Source organism: Leptodactylus fuscus, chromosome 4 (genome assembly GCF_031893055.1).
Source record: "Leptodactylus fuscus isolate aLepFus1 chromosome 4, aLepFus1.hap2, whole genome shotgun sequence".
NCBI lineage: Eukaryota > Metazoa > Chordata > Amphibia > Anura > Leptodactylidae > Leptodactylus > Leptodactylus fuscus.
In genome coordinates this window covers 109,149,962-109,167,053 of record NC_134268.1, presented here as the reverse complement: position 1 = coordinate 109,167,053, position 17,092 = coordinate 109,149,962, and positions in this window count along the sequence as shown.

Below are 17,092 nucleotides of genomic sequence, written 5' to 3'. Positions count from 1 at the left end.
CATTTCCGCAATGTGGGGCCTTAGCCTAAAAGTTACATCCAACCCTTTCTCATCATAGTAATTTCTCAGTTTTTACTCCCTGCCTTCTAAAGGCCATAACTGTTCTATTTTCTGTTCACCAAACTTAATGAGAGCTTATTTTTTATAGGGCAGATTGCAGTTCATAGTGGTACTATATAATATTCCATATGATGTACAATTATGACAAAATCAAACACCTTCACAAAAATCCAAAACTTTGAAAAAAAATCTTGGAGTCATAATATTCTAACATTTGAACAACTTATATTATTAACTTATACAATTTTGAGGAATCTCCGATGTTTTGATCACATTTTATAAAAAATTTTGGAAAGGCAAAATAGCAAAAAAAACCCCATCAGTTCAGCTGTCACAGGAATAGATTACTATCCTTGGATCTGTTTTCTGGGGATGTGATCTCTACAAATAGGGAGGTTTACCTCAAGGTCTATGATCAGAGGCATTTCCACCGTGCCTCAAGCATTTAATCCAGTGGAGACCCAGCAGTTATGGTACCCACTGACTTGGAGGACAGATTGCACGGAGGATTGCTCATTGGAGTGATGGATAGATTGCCGCTTCACCAGCTTGGACAGCATGAGACGTGAAGGCCTTCTCGGCCTTTTGTCTAAGATCAAGTGTAGTATCTGTTCTTATCAGAAGCAGTTAGTAATAGAAATTGCCGGAGGGTCAGGACCGGGGCCCAATGGAGGGAGTAGACAGAAAGCTGTGGAGATGGGAACAGAGAACCACTTTGAGGCATGTTGCTAGGAGGAGTAGCTAGTAACCGATTCTGCCAGTGGTTTGGCGTCTGCCACTGTAGGAGGCCGGTGAAGACTATGACCATCAGGTACCACAAGATAGGTGCCTGGGGATCTTGGTCAGGGGGCCGGGGGGTGTCTCGAAGGCTTCTATTGCACTGGGGATACCTGTGAGTAGGAAGGCAGGTTCTCTGATTTCAAGAAATGTATCCCCGCAACAGCAATCTTAACAAACTGAATCTAACTAAGTTTCAACACTTGTCATTTGTTACTGTCACCAAGAGCAGAAACACACTATATGGTCTTTAACCCCTTCCCGCCGATGGCATTTTTTGATTTTCGTTTTTGACTCCCCTCCTTCTAAACCCCATAACTTTTTTTTATTTCTCTGCTCCCAGAGCCATATGAGGTCTTAATTTTTGCAGGACAAATTTTTCTTCATGATGCTACCATTAATTATTCTATATAATGTACTGGGAAGCAGGAAAAAAATTCAGAATGGGGTAGATTTGAAGAAAAAATGCATTTCTGCGACTTTCTTACGGGCTTTGGTTTTACGGCGTTCACTGTGCAGCCAAAATGACATGTCCCCTATATTCTGTGTTTCGGTATGGTTCCAGGGATACCAAATTTATATGGTTTTATTCACATTTTGACCCCTAAAAAAAATTCCAAAACTGTGTTAAAAAAATTTTTTTCTAAAAGTCGCCTTATTCCGACGGCCGTAACTTTTTTATACGTAAGTGTACGGGGATGCATAGGGCGTCTTTTTTTGCGGGGCTGGGTGTACTTTTTAGTTTTATCATTTTCGGGAAATGTTATTGCTTTGATCACTTTTTATTCAAATTTTTATCAGAATCAAAACAGTGAAAAAACGGCGGTTTGGCACTTTCGACTATTTTTCCCTCTACGGCGTTTACCGAACAGGAAAAATATTTTTATAGATTTGTAGAGCGGGCGATTTCGGACGCGGGGATACCTAACATGTATGTGTTTCACAGTTTTTAACTACTTTTATATGTGTTCTAGGGAAAGGGGGATGATTTGAACTTTTAATTCTTTTTATATTGTTTTATATTTTTTTTAACTTTTTTTTTATTTTTTATTTTTTGCATTTATTAGACCCCCTAGGGGTGTTGAACCCCAGGGGGTCTGATCACTAATGCAATGCATTACAATGCTAATGCATTGCAATGCATTGCAAAAAAGCATCCTTTCTTTTGCAGGCTGCATAGACCAGCCTGCAAAAGAGAGGCTTTGCAGACAAGCCTGGGAGCCTGTACAAGGCTCCCGGCTGTCATGGCAACGGGACGTCAGCCCTGGAGCATGCTCCAGGAGCCGGCGATCCCGGCCAAAATGGCGGCGGCCATGCGCCGCCGGCAAAATGGCGCCTCTGGCGCCTTTGACCGCGGCGCCAGAGGGGTTAATCCCCGGACCGATCGGAGGCATTAGAGCTGGTTGTCTACTGCTTAAAGCAGTAGACACCCGGCGGCTATGGCGGCCGCCCAGCTCCCGGGCGGTCGCCATAGTTACAGACCCGACATGCGCCGTACTATTACGGCGCATGTCGGGAAGGGGTTAAGCAGTGGAAATGAGTGAATCTTTAAAAATGTGATTGATTCTCCATAATATGTATCATGCAGGTAGCAGAAATAATGACTGTTACCTTACATAACTCCATACCAACATATGCAACTTATTTCCCTTTCTGTTAATTGCAATTTTTATAGACTTAGCCTTTTTTCATCTTTACTGTAGGTTTACTATTCTTTTATCCACATATGAAATGCTGTATATACATGTATTATATTTTATTTCAAGAACATACAGGCAATTGAGGCTTTTGAAGGCAACAGGGAGGCAGTGACATTTTCTGCTAATTTATTCAGTTTGTTTGTTTTCCAACAGAGGTAGTTGGGAAGATACTGCATTTGACTATTTAATCACACAATTTATTTTTGCATGCCTATTACAACTTACTTGTATGATTGACAGTTAGGTAATAAAAATTGTCATAACAACTTTACACATTAAATGTTGATTGAAATCTGAGTACAGTAAATGGATATTATGGAACTTTGCACAATTATGGTCCTGTTATAGCAAAAATATAATGAAGCGGCAGCTCGTTTTGTGTCCTGCCATTTGATAACCCTACAAATATAAACACAACTATATAAAATAGGAATTTTACATATTTCCATTTTTCTATTTCAATTCTTCTACATTAGGCATGGAAATCCTTCTGGAGTTTACAAATATATTTAATCTGCATATGATCGCAATTTGAGAAATGTACTTAAGGTGACCTCAATAATTCTATTGTTCTATCAGACTCTTAGAACTAAAGCTAAGTTACTTGCATTTAGCTCATATAATGGAGAAATTTAGATGTTCATTTCAGTTATTGTTTTCACTTCCATCACAACTATGCATTGCCCTTAATGTTTTTTTCTTTTTCTTTTTGTATTTCCCTTAATATGTTTACTTTTTTTGTCTACTGCTGCCTAAGGCCAGGTCCACATCTGCATTCAGTATTCCATTCAGGACGTCCTCTTGGGGACACCCCGAATGGAATACCAAATGCATTGACAAGTGATGAGCAATGAAAGCACACAGATAACATAGACTATAATGGGGTGCGTGTTTTCCAAGTCGTGTCCGCACAAATCATGCAGAGAGGAAAGTAGTTCATGAAGTACTTTTCTCTCCGCATGCTCCGTGTGGACACCACTTGGAAGACACACAGACCCCATTATAGTCTATGTGGTCCGTATGCTTTCATAAGCTCACCACTTGTCAATGCATTTGGTATTCCAATCGGAGGGTCCACATGCGGACTCCCCAAATGGAATACGGAAATGCAGATATGAGCCAGGAAATGCAAACCTAAACTATATCAGGTTATTGTATAAATATGGTCTCAAATATGTTATCTGTGATAAAACTACTTTTTTAAGAGGCTAGCCAGCTCGGACCAGATCCATTACAATTTGCTTATTGCATGGGGCACTGCTATCAGAATCTGCTATTGCCAGGTTTTTGTGATGAACTGAATTCTAGTTAATGATACTGCCCCAGCAGGTGCTATGAATGAGTGATATTTATAGTAGCTTTTCCCAAAAGAGTGTTTTCACATTTAATTTTTGGTGCATTTTTGCCACATTCTGTGCAAAGTTTTTTTTCCAGCATTTTTTGCCTAAAAAATGACATGTACAGTTGTTACAGGTTAGTAATTTCTAAATATTCCTATAGAGACCGTTCTCTTCAAATGAATAGTCCTAGAGATGACAGCATTTTCAAATTTTCATGCAATTGCAGCATTCTTGGCAGAGGACCTTTTTTCAGCAAGACATTTTCTAAAAATTCTTTATAGGGAAAAAATGACAAAAAAAAACTATATGTGCTCAAAAACGTCAGGAAAAAAGTGCTCAAAAACACCAAAGAATCATTGCATTTTTTCCAAAAGTACTTTTCACAGAAACTTCCTCTGTGGACTTTCTGCTTTAATTATGCCTACAGAGAAACTGCCAGTGTATATACAGTGGGGCAAAAAAGTATTTAGTCAGTCACCAATAGTGCAAGTTCCACCACTTAAAAAGATGAGAGGCGTCTGTAATTTACATCATAGGTAGACCTCAACTATGAGAGACAAAATGAGAAAAAAAAAAAAAAAAATCACATTTGTCTGATTTTGTAAGAATTTTTTTTTCAAATTATGGTGGAAAATAAGTATTTGGTCACCTACAAACAATCAAGATTTCTGGCTCTCACAGACCTGTAACTTCTTCTTTAAGAGTCTCCGCTTTCCTCCACTCATTACCTGTAGTAATGGCACCTGTTTAAACTTGTTATCAGTATAAAAAGACACCTGTGCACACCCTCAAACAGTCAGACTCCAAACTCCACTATGGTGAAGACCAAAGAGCTGTCAAAGGACACCAGAAACAAAATTGTAGCCCTGCACCAGGCTGGGAAGACTGAATCTGCAATAGGCAACCAGCTTGGATTGAAGAAATCAACTGTGGGAACAATAATTAGAAAATGGAAGACATACAAGACCACTGATAATCTCCCTCGATCTGGGGCTCCACGCAAAATCTCACCCCGTGGGGTCAAAATGATCACAAGAACGGTGAGCAAAAATCCCAGAACCACGCGGGGGGACCTAGTGAATGAACTTCAGAGAGCTGGGACCAATGTTACAAAGCCTACCATCAGTAACACACTACGCTGCCAGGGACTCAGATCCTGCAGTGCCAGACGTGTCCCACTGCTTAAGCCAGTACATGTCCGGGCCCATCTGAAGTTTGCTAGAGAGCATTTGGATGATCCAGAAGAGTATTGGGAGAATGTCCTATGGTCTGATGAAACCAAACTGGAACTGTTTGGTAGAAACACAACTTTTCGTGTTTGGAGGAAAAAGAATACTGAGTTGCATCCATCAAACACCATACCTACTGTAAAGCATGGGGGTGGAAACATCATGCTTTGGGGATGTTTCTCTGCAAAGGGGCCAGGACGACTGATCCGGGTACATGAAAGAATGAATGGGGCCATGTATCGTGAGATTTTGAGTGCAAACCTCCTTCCATCAGCAAGGGCATTGAAGATGAAACGTGGCTGGGTCTTTCAACATGACAATGATCCAAAGCACACCGCCAGGGCAACGAAGGAGTGGCTTTGTAAGAAGCATTTCAAGGTCCTGGAGTGGCCTAGCCAGTCTCCAGATCTCAACCCTATAGAAAACCTTTGGAGGGAGTTGAAAGTCCGTGTTGCCAAGTGACAGCCCCAAAACATCACTGCTCTAGAGGAGATCTGCATGGAGGAATGGGCCAACATACCAACAACAGTGTGTGCCAACCATGTGAAGACTTACAGAAAACGTTTGACCTCTGTCATTGCCAACAAAGGATATATAACAAAGTATTGAGATTAAATTTTGTTACTGACCAAATACTTATTTTCCACCATAATTTGCAATTAAATTCTTACAAAATCAGACAATGTGATTTTCTGGATTTGTTTTCTCATTTTGTCTCTCATAGTTGAGGTCTACCTATGATGTAAATTACAGACGCTTCTCATCTTTTTAAGTGGTGGAACTTGCACTATTGGTGACTGACTAAATACTTTTTTGCCCCACTGTATAATATATAATGCCAGCATAGGTATAATTCACATGCTGCAATTTCCAAATCCGCGTATGCATGTATTTTTCTGCTAGAATCCCATCCACTTTGCTGTGGCTGTAAAATATCGACATTACATTAGGCCCCCAATCTTAAGGTGTTGAATGTTTGAATGGTTAGCAGTTCATTGTTATACTTGCTCTAGCAGCACTAAGTCTATATTTTTCAAGGCTAGTAGTAGATAACCAAATATAATACTATGCAATGTTTCTCATACTTTTATATAAAATGATATCTGAATAAACCATGGCAAACAAAGCTACAGTAATAAATGGGAAAATGGAACATAAAAATGTGCAGTCAAAAGAAGCCCCGGAATAAAATTTTCCTATTTTCTTATTTCCTATGTTTACGCTCATTCCCCCTTCCCTCAAACCATACTTTGTATTTGAGTGGGAAAGGGAGTTGGGACTGGTATTCTCGCCCTCCGATGACAAACATATCCTGTTGTGTTCCCATGGTTTCTCTTGGTGTGTTAGGATTCAGGAGAACTTCACATCTGACCCCCCTTTTCTCTTTCTCTTTTTTCTTTTTTCTTTTTTCTTTCCTCTATGATTTTGGTCACCACTTCAGGTGAGGACATGTGATCTTATAAGGTCCTCATGAAATATTGATATTGTCTTCTAAGTATTTTATATTTGCGTTATGTGTTATCTTATCCTATCTTGCTTTTGTTGTCAACTACACTGACGCTTATTACTTTGTATTGATTGTATCTTATTTCAGTTGATGTTCTTACCTGTTCTACCCATTGTATAATGAAAAAAACAATAAAAATTTTTGAATAAAAAAAATTCGGTACTGTACAATCTCTTAAGAGAAGTTATAATTATTAATCTTCTGCTTCTTTTTTTCTAGATATGCCATTTTTATATGTATTTATATTTCCACATGTGTCTCAGGTAAATATGCAGTTATGCCCCACAATCTAGTCCAGCTCTGTTCATATCCACCTCCCCTCTATAGTCCACAAAACATGTAAGGGTGGGTTCACATCTGTGCCCGGTCTCTGCTTTAGCCAATGCAGTGGGTTTCCGTCTTCTGCCCCGAGAAATTGGACAGGAGACAGAAACCCGGCAGTTAGTTTCCAAACCCATTCAATTGAATTGGTTTGCAAAAATGGCCGCCCATGTGCGTCTTCTGCCTGTCCAAAGTGAAACCATTTTTTTTTAACCGGACACAAAGTCAGGCATGCAGGTCTTTGTGTCCGGTTAAAAAAAAACGGTTTTGCTGTGGACAGGCAGAAGATGCACATGGGCGATCCCTTTGCAAACCCATTCAAGTGAATGGGTTTGGAAACTGACTGCCGGGTTTCTGTCTCATGTCTAATTTCTTGAGGCAGAAGATGGAAACCTGCCAGATTGGGTAAAGCAGATGTGAACCCGTCCTAACTCTGTATGCTCAGGCACTTTGGTTCTGCAAATAAAAGAACATGGGATGATTTCTGCCTCATACAGCTTTACTTATTTGTGTAATTATAGCAACTTTGTTCAAAAATGGCTGGACCACTCTACAAGCATTCCTTCATTGCAAATACTAAAATTCTCAAAATTAAGTGGGTGAGAATGATTTGCTGTTTTTAAACACCTTTTTCTATTCTTTTATAAGCCATAGCAGTTAATAAATCATACTCCATTCCAGAGTAATTCTAATGTATTCTTACTAAATTAAATAAAAATCATTAAGTTTATAAAAACTGCTCAGTAGGTTGAGACAAATGTTTGTCCTTCTGGTCATGTTAAAGGCTGGGAATTGAAGAAGCTGCTATGTTTTATATTTCTCCCTTGAGAAACTTGAGTGGCAGACAGGAGGATAATCCTCTTCACAGTTAATGTGCGGTAACAGGATTGAGTGAAATTCACTTTAGAGACTGTCATCTAGAGCTGGAAGCAAAGTTGAAGGGACTGTGTATCAAACTCCTGGAAAGAGCATCACGATTCACATTTCTTTTTAAACTTTGCTCATCTTGACAGCATCAGATGTAAGAAATGTAATAATCAGGTTTCTTTTTATCCCACAGTATCTTACTATACCGATTACATAAGCAAATAAGTACAATCATGGCAAATTGTGAAACAGACAGCACATAACAAAGATAAAAATATGTGTAATAGAGTGCACATAAAAAGGGAAAATAACTTCTGAATATATAAACGTTCAGCTGATGAAATAGCTAGAATTCCCTTGTTAGATTGTGCATAGCTTCTTGCCATGTGTCAGTGATAACTTGAGTTACTTAAGCAGCGTTCTCATTTAGACCCTGATTCCCTCTGCTATGTAAGCAAACATTGGTGTTACACATTGAGGCCAGGTGATGATAATAATAAATGATAATGATAAAAGCTCCAATCTGTGGCATGTGGGAGAGGCATAACAGCCATATTAAAGACTGAGTCTTCAGTAGTTCATAACTTTTTCATTATATCATCAATGAAGATTTTGGTGTTAATGGGGAATTTCAAATAGAAGAGAGACAAAAGAATATGGGAGTATAAATTCATGACTAGAGATGAGCGAGTAGTGAAATATTTGAGATTTGATATTCGTTTCGAGTAGAGCCTCAATATTCGACTACTCGATCGAATGTCGAATCCCATTACAGTCTATGGGAAAAAATGCTCATTTCAGGGGAAACCACTATTCGACTAAAGGAGAGTCACCCAGTCCAAGAGTAGCAGGAGGAGAGTGTTTAGGAGGAGCGCTGTGCAGTTAAAGTTGCGCTGATATTCCGTTCGGGGGAGTGTCCTTCTGCAGACTCCTTCCAGGCGGGAGGCAAGCGCTAATGTGAACTTACTCGTCCTGCAGAACCAACATTGATTGGTTTTGCAGCAGGTTCGTCTTTGCTAGTCGGGAGAGCTGGCAGCTTTCGGTTATGCGGGAGCTGACTTTTTCTCATAGGAATGCATTGATCAGTGTTAATTGGCCGAATGCTATACAGTGTACAGCATTCGGCCAATCAATGCTGATTCTGGCGGAGGCTCACCTGTGATGAGGCGGAGTTTGAGATCGGACCACAGCAGTCTCCATTTATGTCATTTTACAAGAACTAGGCATGACATCACTAATCAAAGGGACCATAAAACTCAGAGAGCCATCCTTTGAACTGATAATTTGTTTTTTAACTTATTTAATTGTGGGTGTACTGCTTTCCATCACTTGTCACTTGATTCCTGTGTCCCTTTTTGTGTACAATTATGCATGCCTTCAGAAATTATGTCATACCATGCTTGATGAAGAGATCTAGTAGTCTCGAAAGCTTGCAATCATAATTTTCGTTAGCCATTAAAAAGATATCAACTACTGAAGACTCAATCTTTATATTTCATATCCACTGGCCAATACGGTACAAAAATATATTTAGCCATGTTAAAAGCAGAGTTATTGTTAGACACATGAAATCTCAAATGTTGGATGAAGTGGTGTAGCATGAATGTCTGCCAATAATTGTGGCAATGTCAGTACTTGTCACAAACTGAGAGGGACAGAATCCTTGAGCTGATAGACCTTGGTTTATCACTAGGAAGTATTAAAGCCTATCCGAGATGTCAGCACCGCTAAACATTGCGTGTCCCAGTGGTTGGGAGAACAATGACAAACTGGAATGACAGCAAGAGGTGTGCGGAGGCTTAGCTCTCTCCATTCTGCACTGCAAGTGAAATTGGACGTCATATCCAAAGTCTGGGATGACAAACAAAGTTAACAGAAACCGGAAGAACCAAAATTTGCAAGACAATGGACTAAGAGCCAGAAGTCCAGCTCCAGGTGTTTCATTGACCTAAGGCTAGAATGTTCAATTGACAAATTGCAAGCCAAAATGCATTCAGCAGAGCATCATTTTCTTCAGACAATCATTAATCACCTTATTAATAGCATGCCAAGGTGTGTAAGTGCATGCATTTCTGCTCATGGCTGAATAAAATGAGATGTTTTAAATATTTTATTTCCATTTTTATATTATTTTCATTTCATTAACATATCTATCAAAGCTGTGATTTCTATAATTCCAAGACTTTTTCCTCTTAGTGTTGCAATTTCAATGTTGAGGAATGATGATGATGATGATGATGATGATGATGATGATGATGATGATGATGATGATAATACTAATCCTCATCATCCTCATCATAATAATCACACAGATTTATTAAATAAAAGAAGGTCCTTAACATGAATATAGTTACTTATAAAATATTACAATGTAAAATTATGTAGTTTAGATTTTCATGAACAGTGGGAAAATATAGAAATGTCTTTTTGACATGTTAACAAGTCTAAATCTATAAATAGATATTTTTGTCATTTCCATCTGTGTCTTAACTCTGAAGGAACACCAGATGGACCATAGCTTCAGGTATGCTGAAAAGCTGACATCTGCAATATGGAAATGGATATGTATATCGCTCTTTGAGTTTTTCCAAGCATAAATAATATTAAATGTATCAAGGGTCAAACTCATTTTTGAAAACCTTTGTATTATTGTAGACAAAAAATTAAAATGTATATACATGAGATCTGAAATATGCATAAGGTCAGAAATTAAGACTAAAATTGCCTGTAGAGTACTTGTCTGGAAACAATGTGTGTTCAGGAAATTTTTTATCAATAGTAACTTTTCAGGTACAAACGGGTGATAAGAGTTACAGTCATCGCACACTGATTTTTTTTGGTGCTGATTTTCACGCTGAATCCGCCTCAAAATCAGTCTCCAAAAGGGGGGCCACACGGTGGCTCAGTGGTTAGCACTGCAGCCTTGCAGCACTGGAGTCCTGGTGCTCAAATCCCGCCATGGGCAAAAAACCATCTGCAAGGAGTTTGTATGTTCTCCCCGTGTTTGCATGGATTTCCATCCCATATTCCAAAAAAAAAGACATACGTATAGGGAAAAATGTACATTGTGAGCTCTACGTGGGGCTCACAATCTACATTTAAAAAAAATAAATAAAAAAAATTCAGTCTCCAAAAAGCGCCTCCCAATAGAGTTCTATTGGGAGGCTTTTTTTGGAGGCTTATTTTGAGGCAGATTCAGCATCAAAGAAACTCTGTGTACACTGACCCTAAAGTTGTTGTTTTTTTGTTTGTTTTTTTACAAATATACTGTAGTTAGAAGAAAGTCTTTGATATAAAAATTTATATAAAATGTGTCCACATTTAACCAAATCCTAACACTAAAACTTCCCCTCTAGTCCCATTTGTAGTTTTTGATTGCAGCAGAACAAAAAATTAGCCATTCTTGGTTTTGGCTCAAAAAAATTGCAGCAGGTTTATAGTTTCCAATATGTGGTCACTTTTGGGAGTTTCCACTGTACAGATACTCCAGGGACATGGCACCCAAAATCTATTCCAGCAAAATCTGCCATCCATAAGCCAAATTATGCACTTTCTATTCTGAGACGTACCATGTACCCATAAAGCAATTTACAACCACATATGGGGTGTTCACATGTTCGGGGGAAATTGTGTAATGTGCTTTTTCACCTTTAAACCCTTATGAAAATGAAACATTTGGGGCTAAGGGTGCATTCACACGGAATAACGTGCCGCGTGACCTGGCAAGTATACGCCGTGTGAGATTTTGAGTGCCGTACCGCAAAATCACGGCCGCAAAATAACGTGGCGTATGCGATCCAGGCTCCCATTGAAATCAATGGGAGCGTATACGGTGCTCAAAATCTCACACGGCGTATATGTGCCAGGTCACGCGGCACGTTACTCCGTTTGAATGCACCCTAAATCGATGTTTTATTGGGAAATAAGTTATTTTATTTTTCATAATTTTTTTTTTTTTTTCATTTTTAGATCTAAATGTTAATAAAACCTGTAAACAGCTGTGCTCTCTATACCCCTAGACATATCTGCCTCCTATAAAAACACCTATTTGTGAGGCATCATATAGACTGATGATTTTGTGCGAAATGAAGGCCTGTTTTCATTCATATGGGCAGGGTTTGGATATTTTCTTTGATAAACAAAAGGGGTAGATTTTCCAGAATAAAAAAAAAAAAAAAAGACTCACTGCAGAATGTGGATATCCTCAGAATGTGATAAATGTGTTCTACAGAAGAGACTTTAGACCAGCAAATTAAAGGGGCTCTATAATTGGGAACAGTCATTTTTAGTTAAGCACATCCTTGCATACCCTTTAGAAAGTCTATTTCACATCTACCTGTGTAAATTTCCTCAGCAGATTTTAAATAAGACAGTTTTTATTCATATGCTAATGAGCTTAGACCGTGCACACAGGTGGTTGTTTTCATACACAAACTGCTAAATAGTCTTGAGGATATTTCTGAATTTACTGAGAAATCACAGCTTGCAAGCCCTAATTTATAAATAAAAAAACATAGGAAGTAACACAGTCTGCATCGTTCAGATGGGTGAAGGGGAGTAAATAGGGAATATTCACTGAGCTCATACTGTATCTTGAAGCACGCCATGTAAGGTAAACAGGTTTTAAAGTGTACCTATACATCTTTCATAATGAAGAGTGCATGTAAATGCAAGAAACTTTGTAATACATCTTATTAAGGAGATCTGTTTTCTTCTGCACTTATTTAACTATTCTTCTACTCCTTATCTTCGTTCTGACTGCTTGTTATATTATATAGTCTCTATATTTAGCCTCACACGTACAACCCTATGGAGCAGGGAGGGGTTGAGTAGGATTCTCCTGCTGGCTGCTTAAGTGATTTATTGTCTCATTCTCTATAATATCTAAAAGCTAGCAATGCTATAAACAGCAAGGATTAGCAGAATGTAACAGCAGCAATTATTATTGCCTTTTTAACCTTGTGCTCTCGTCATTGACTAATATGGAGAAAGTAACTCCCTGAAAAGTGGAAAATAGAACATATTTATTTAATAAGACAAAGTTTAATATGTTTACCTGTAATATTCATTAATGGAAAGTTGTTTATAACTAAAGGTACCTTAAGAATAAAAGAAGTAATAACTCATTCATCTATAAATTATCTGTAGAGGTCTTGAATCAATTTATTAAATTGTAACATGTTGCTTTATATATTCCTTGGAACTCTATGTTGTTTAGTTTTTCCCTTGTTCCTCCAGAAAAAAAAACAAAACAAGGAAAAGTATTTCCATTCCCCTTATCAATAGGACTCTTACTGAACACATTAAAATTGTTCAGTAAGATTTTGTACGATAACGTCCTCTTGGCATCTGTCTGGCATTATAACAGATAAAGACAGTTGCATGTGAATACAGCTTTGCTTGACTAACATCTTCAAGCAATGTTCTTCATTTTGATTTATAGTCCCAAACATTTTATGGAGAAAAAATATATGTTTAACCCTTTAACTACTGCCCATATACAGTATGTCTAAACAATGACCATTAGTGATGAGCGAGTAGTATTCGATCGAATACCTCGCCGGCATAGGAATGCGTATAATCGGCCAAACACCAAGGGGTTAAATGGTTCGAATATTTGATACGTTTAACCCCTTGGTGTTCAGCTGATTACACTCATTCCTATGCCGGCAAGGTATTCGATCGAATACTACTCGCTCATCACTAGTTACCCTTAATGGACTTTTTTCCGGGGCACTGCACTGAAGAATAATGGCTGCATGTGGAAATGTATAGGAAAAGTCGGGAACCTGGTAAAGAAGATTTACATGTTTAATTTCTGTTTATGCAATCTCAATCTCTGTGCATGACTGGTCTATGAGGCAGTACTGTTGTACTGGTTAGAATAATCACTTGATCACAAGGACAAGTGATAAATTACACAACTCCTGAGTCTAACTACACCCTACACAGTCCTGATTGTGACAATTGGGCTATTTTTTTTTTCTGTAACTGAGGCTACTCTCATAATTACACAGTAAATACATAATGCTAAAACAAATTAATTAATCATCTTTTTCAAACGTTATGGAGAATATAGAAGGAAAAGCACAAACAATAAATATAGAACAAATAATAAAATAATCATCTTAAAGAAATAAATTGTGATCTTTTTAAAACATAAGCATTTGATCAAAAAGGTAAATAAATAAAAATATCTATTTATGCCTGCAGTATACATGCATTCCTAGCCCTGATCTAATGTAACTTTTTTACAAGGTCGTCTTGTACAGGATATTATTAGAAACGTTTGATAATGCATACAAATATAAATTCTATATTCTATTTGAAATAGTTCCAGGCAGCCCACATACGAGTATATACATTCAGGTGATTCCTTTGTTATTCTGCAAGGACGTACCTCTGCATGCTTCCAGTTTTAGACCAGGGCCCCACGGACTGGAAACACCGCGGGTAAAACACTGCGCTCAAAGAGCACTGTATACACAGCTATCAGAGCTGCCATGATGCGGCGTTCATATTATCCACCAGAGATCAGAGACTGCGAGGCCTGGTTCACATCAGCATATGGGTTTCCATTCGGGGATTTTGCTTGAGAACCCCCCAAATGGAAAACTAATCCACATAAAAAAAGCAGTTACCTTAGGAAACCCGCAGACCCCAAAACATATGCTTTAAAAAACAATCTAGGGAATAATAGACTCCCTTTAAGGTTGAAATTACATATCTGTGATATTAAGAAGTTAAACAAATAAATCAACACATAGAAAAACAGCAAACAAATACTATCAACAATGTACATTAATATAGATTTTTTAATGTCTAGAATTGCATGGTATGATCTGATCTCAAAAAGAAGATGCATACCTTAAAGTCTATTTTACTACTAGTACAGCAATTTTAAAATTATTTTAATTTTAATAACTTTACTTTTAAATCATCTCTTTTTTTTATTCATGAAATTTTGTGACTTTTACCTTATCAGTCACATCAATTTTTCACCACAATAATTCACATTAACATGTATTTTAAATTCTACACTTTATGAAATTAAAATCCCCAAAAAGTACCTGATCCATGAAATTATTCAAAACAGGAAGATTATACACTCCTTGCTTTTGAAGTTCCATAAATTCTATTACAATTAATTTAAACACAGTTAAATCCCTTAAACCACTGCCAATTTGTATAGCCTGGTTTCTCAGTGATTAAAGTTGAACTTTAACCTTATAATTTTTAGGGAGCTTATAACACCATTACAAGAACAACATTTCTTACACTCATTGTAACTGTCTATAGTCCTGAAACACATTCATGTTCTATGTCTCATTAATCATAGTATAACCAAAATAGGAAGCGTTAAGGTTATGGCTTTTTTCTTGCCATGTTGAAAATATGTCATTGCTCTCTCGAAGACATGGTTATGGTGTTGCATGACTCCGATTTCTGAAAATCTCAATGTTACATTCGTGTCTATGCCCAGATCCAGAATCTAGACTGCAGACTGCACCGCTAAGGGAACAGGGGAAGGAGACTTTCCCTGACGCTACGGTGGCTAGCTAGACCCTGCCTGCGGGTGGCGGTCAGCTGTTCCCAAGCTAGCCAACTCCTGGCTCTCTAACACAAAGGCCTAGCTGACAGGTCGAGAGCTACTGTACAAGAGAGCTAGGGACTGGGGATACTAAGGTGGTCACCCCTACAGAAGCCAAGGTGCAGCTGCAGACAAAACAAACAGGATGGGATGTGCTGGACAACAGACACGCAGCACAACACAATACGCAACAAGGGAATGAGGAGAGGGACAGTGGAGAGGTGAGGAAAGGGTTAACACAGGACTGGGGCAAAACAAACTGGAACCCAAACCTCACAAATAACCAGATAGTGCCAGGCAAGCAGAACTGAAGTACAGGGTAGAGTAGAAGTGTGGAGGGACAAACCAGACTCACACACAAGGCAACACTCACACCACTTCCTAGTCAGTTGTAATCCCACCAAACAATACTCCTCCCAGAGCCACAAATTCCAGTTGGTAACAACGAAAACCGGCAACTAGTGAAGCCAGCCCTCCTCCTAATAAAGGCCCCAGAATTGTCCCATAGGATAATGGTAACAACCAACACAGATGGCCCAATGGCAAGGAAACCACTAGAAGACCCCAGACCACCGGATCAAAACCCCACCAGATAAACACACAATTTTTACACAAGTCTTCAGGTCGTGACACTCAAGACTTCACAAGTAGTAAAATTTATCAAATTTGTTAAAATTCCTAATAAGTTGAACTCTCTAATTTATTTTACTTTCTGGGTCCATGATTGAATAGTACATTCTTTTTTTCATCCAACTATATACTTGACATAAATATTAACCTATCTACCTCTATCTAACTAGCGATGAAAATATGGAGTGTAAGCCGATGGCTGGTCAGGTAATGGAGGGGGTGTACATCTCACCCAAACAACTAAGGTGGTTGAGATGAGAAAACTTCATAAGGATTGTTTGTTCTCAGCAGACAACTATTGTCTGCTGAGGGTTATTTCAGAGTTTCGGTTACTGGGATGAATTTTTAGGAATGCTAGGTAGGTTGGTAGTGGGACCTCATTCCACCCCCCTCCAGTCCACACTTTGGGGATGTTCTGGCAGCGACTCAGCTGCAGAGAGTTTGCTCATAAAGGGAGGTTTAAGAGCCAAAGAAAGAGGTCATATTTTTTGATCTGTGTCCTGAATGATTCTACTGGCTTTTGATTTCTGTTATCCTAGGTGAGGTAACCTATTCTTATGTTTAGTTAGAGCCTAGCCGGGCAGGCATTTATTTTTGTATTGTTTCCTTTTGTTGGTGCACTATATTTTTGAGTGAAAATAAAACTCTTACCAGGAGGTACTGCAGGATCATATAGAAATCACCCGTTCAACCTGTTTGGATAGTTGTATCATCTTGACACAGAGTAATTTTCTTCTGGTGTTGACTAGACAGGGACATTTTTCTGACTTTGTCCTGGTCGATTATCTAGAGTCTTAGAAAGATGGGGGTATCCTCACTGTGTCTCTCAGGAGCCCATAGACCATAGAAATAGTGGAGTTACCTAGATACAATATAGTGTGAAAATTTTATAGAACTAATCTAAAACATCAACACACTTAGTACTTATTTTAGTTTAGTTATTTTAGATTTAGTTTGGGAGCCATGTGAAATTAATAGGCCTAGTGAGTAAATTTCAGATCCATCCATCTCATAGGATCTGCAAGTAGAAAAATAAGTAGAAAAAATTCTGGATAGTAGACTGAATAGCA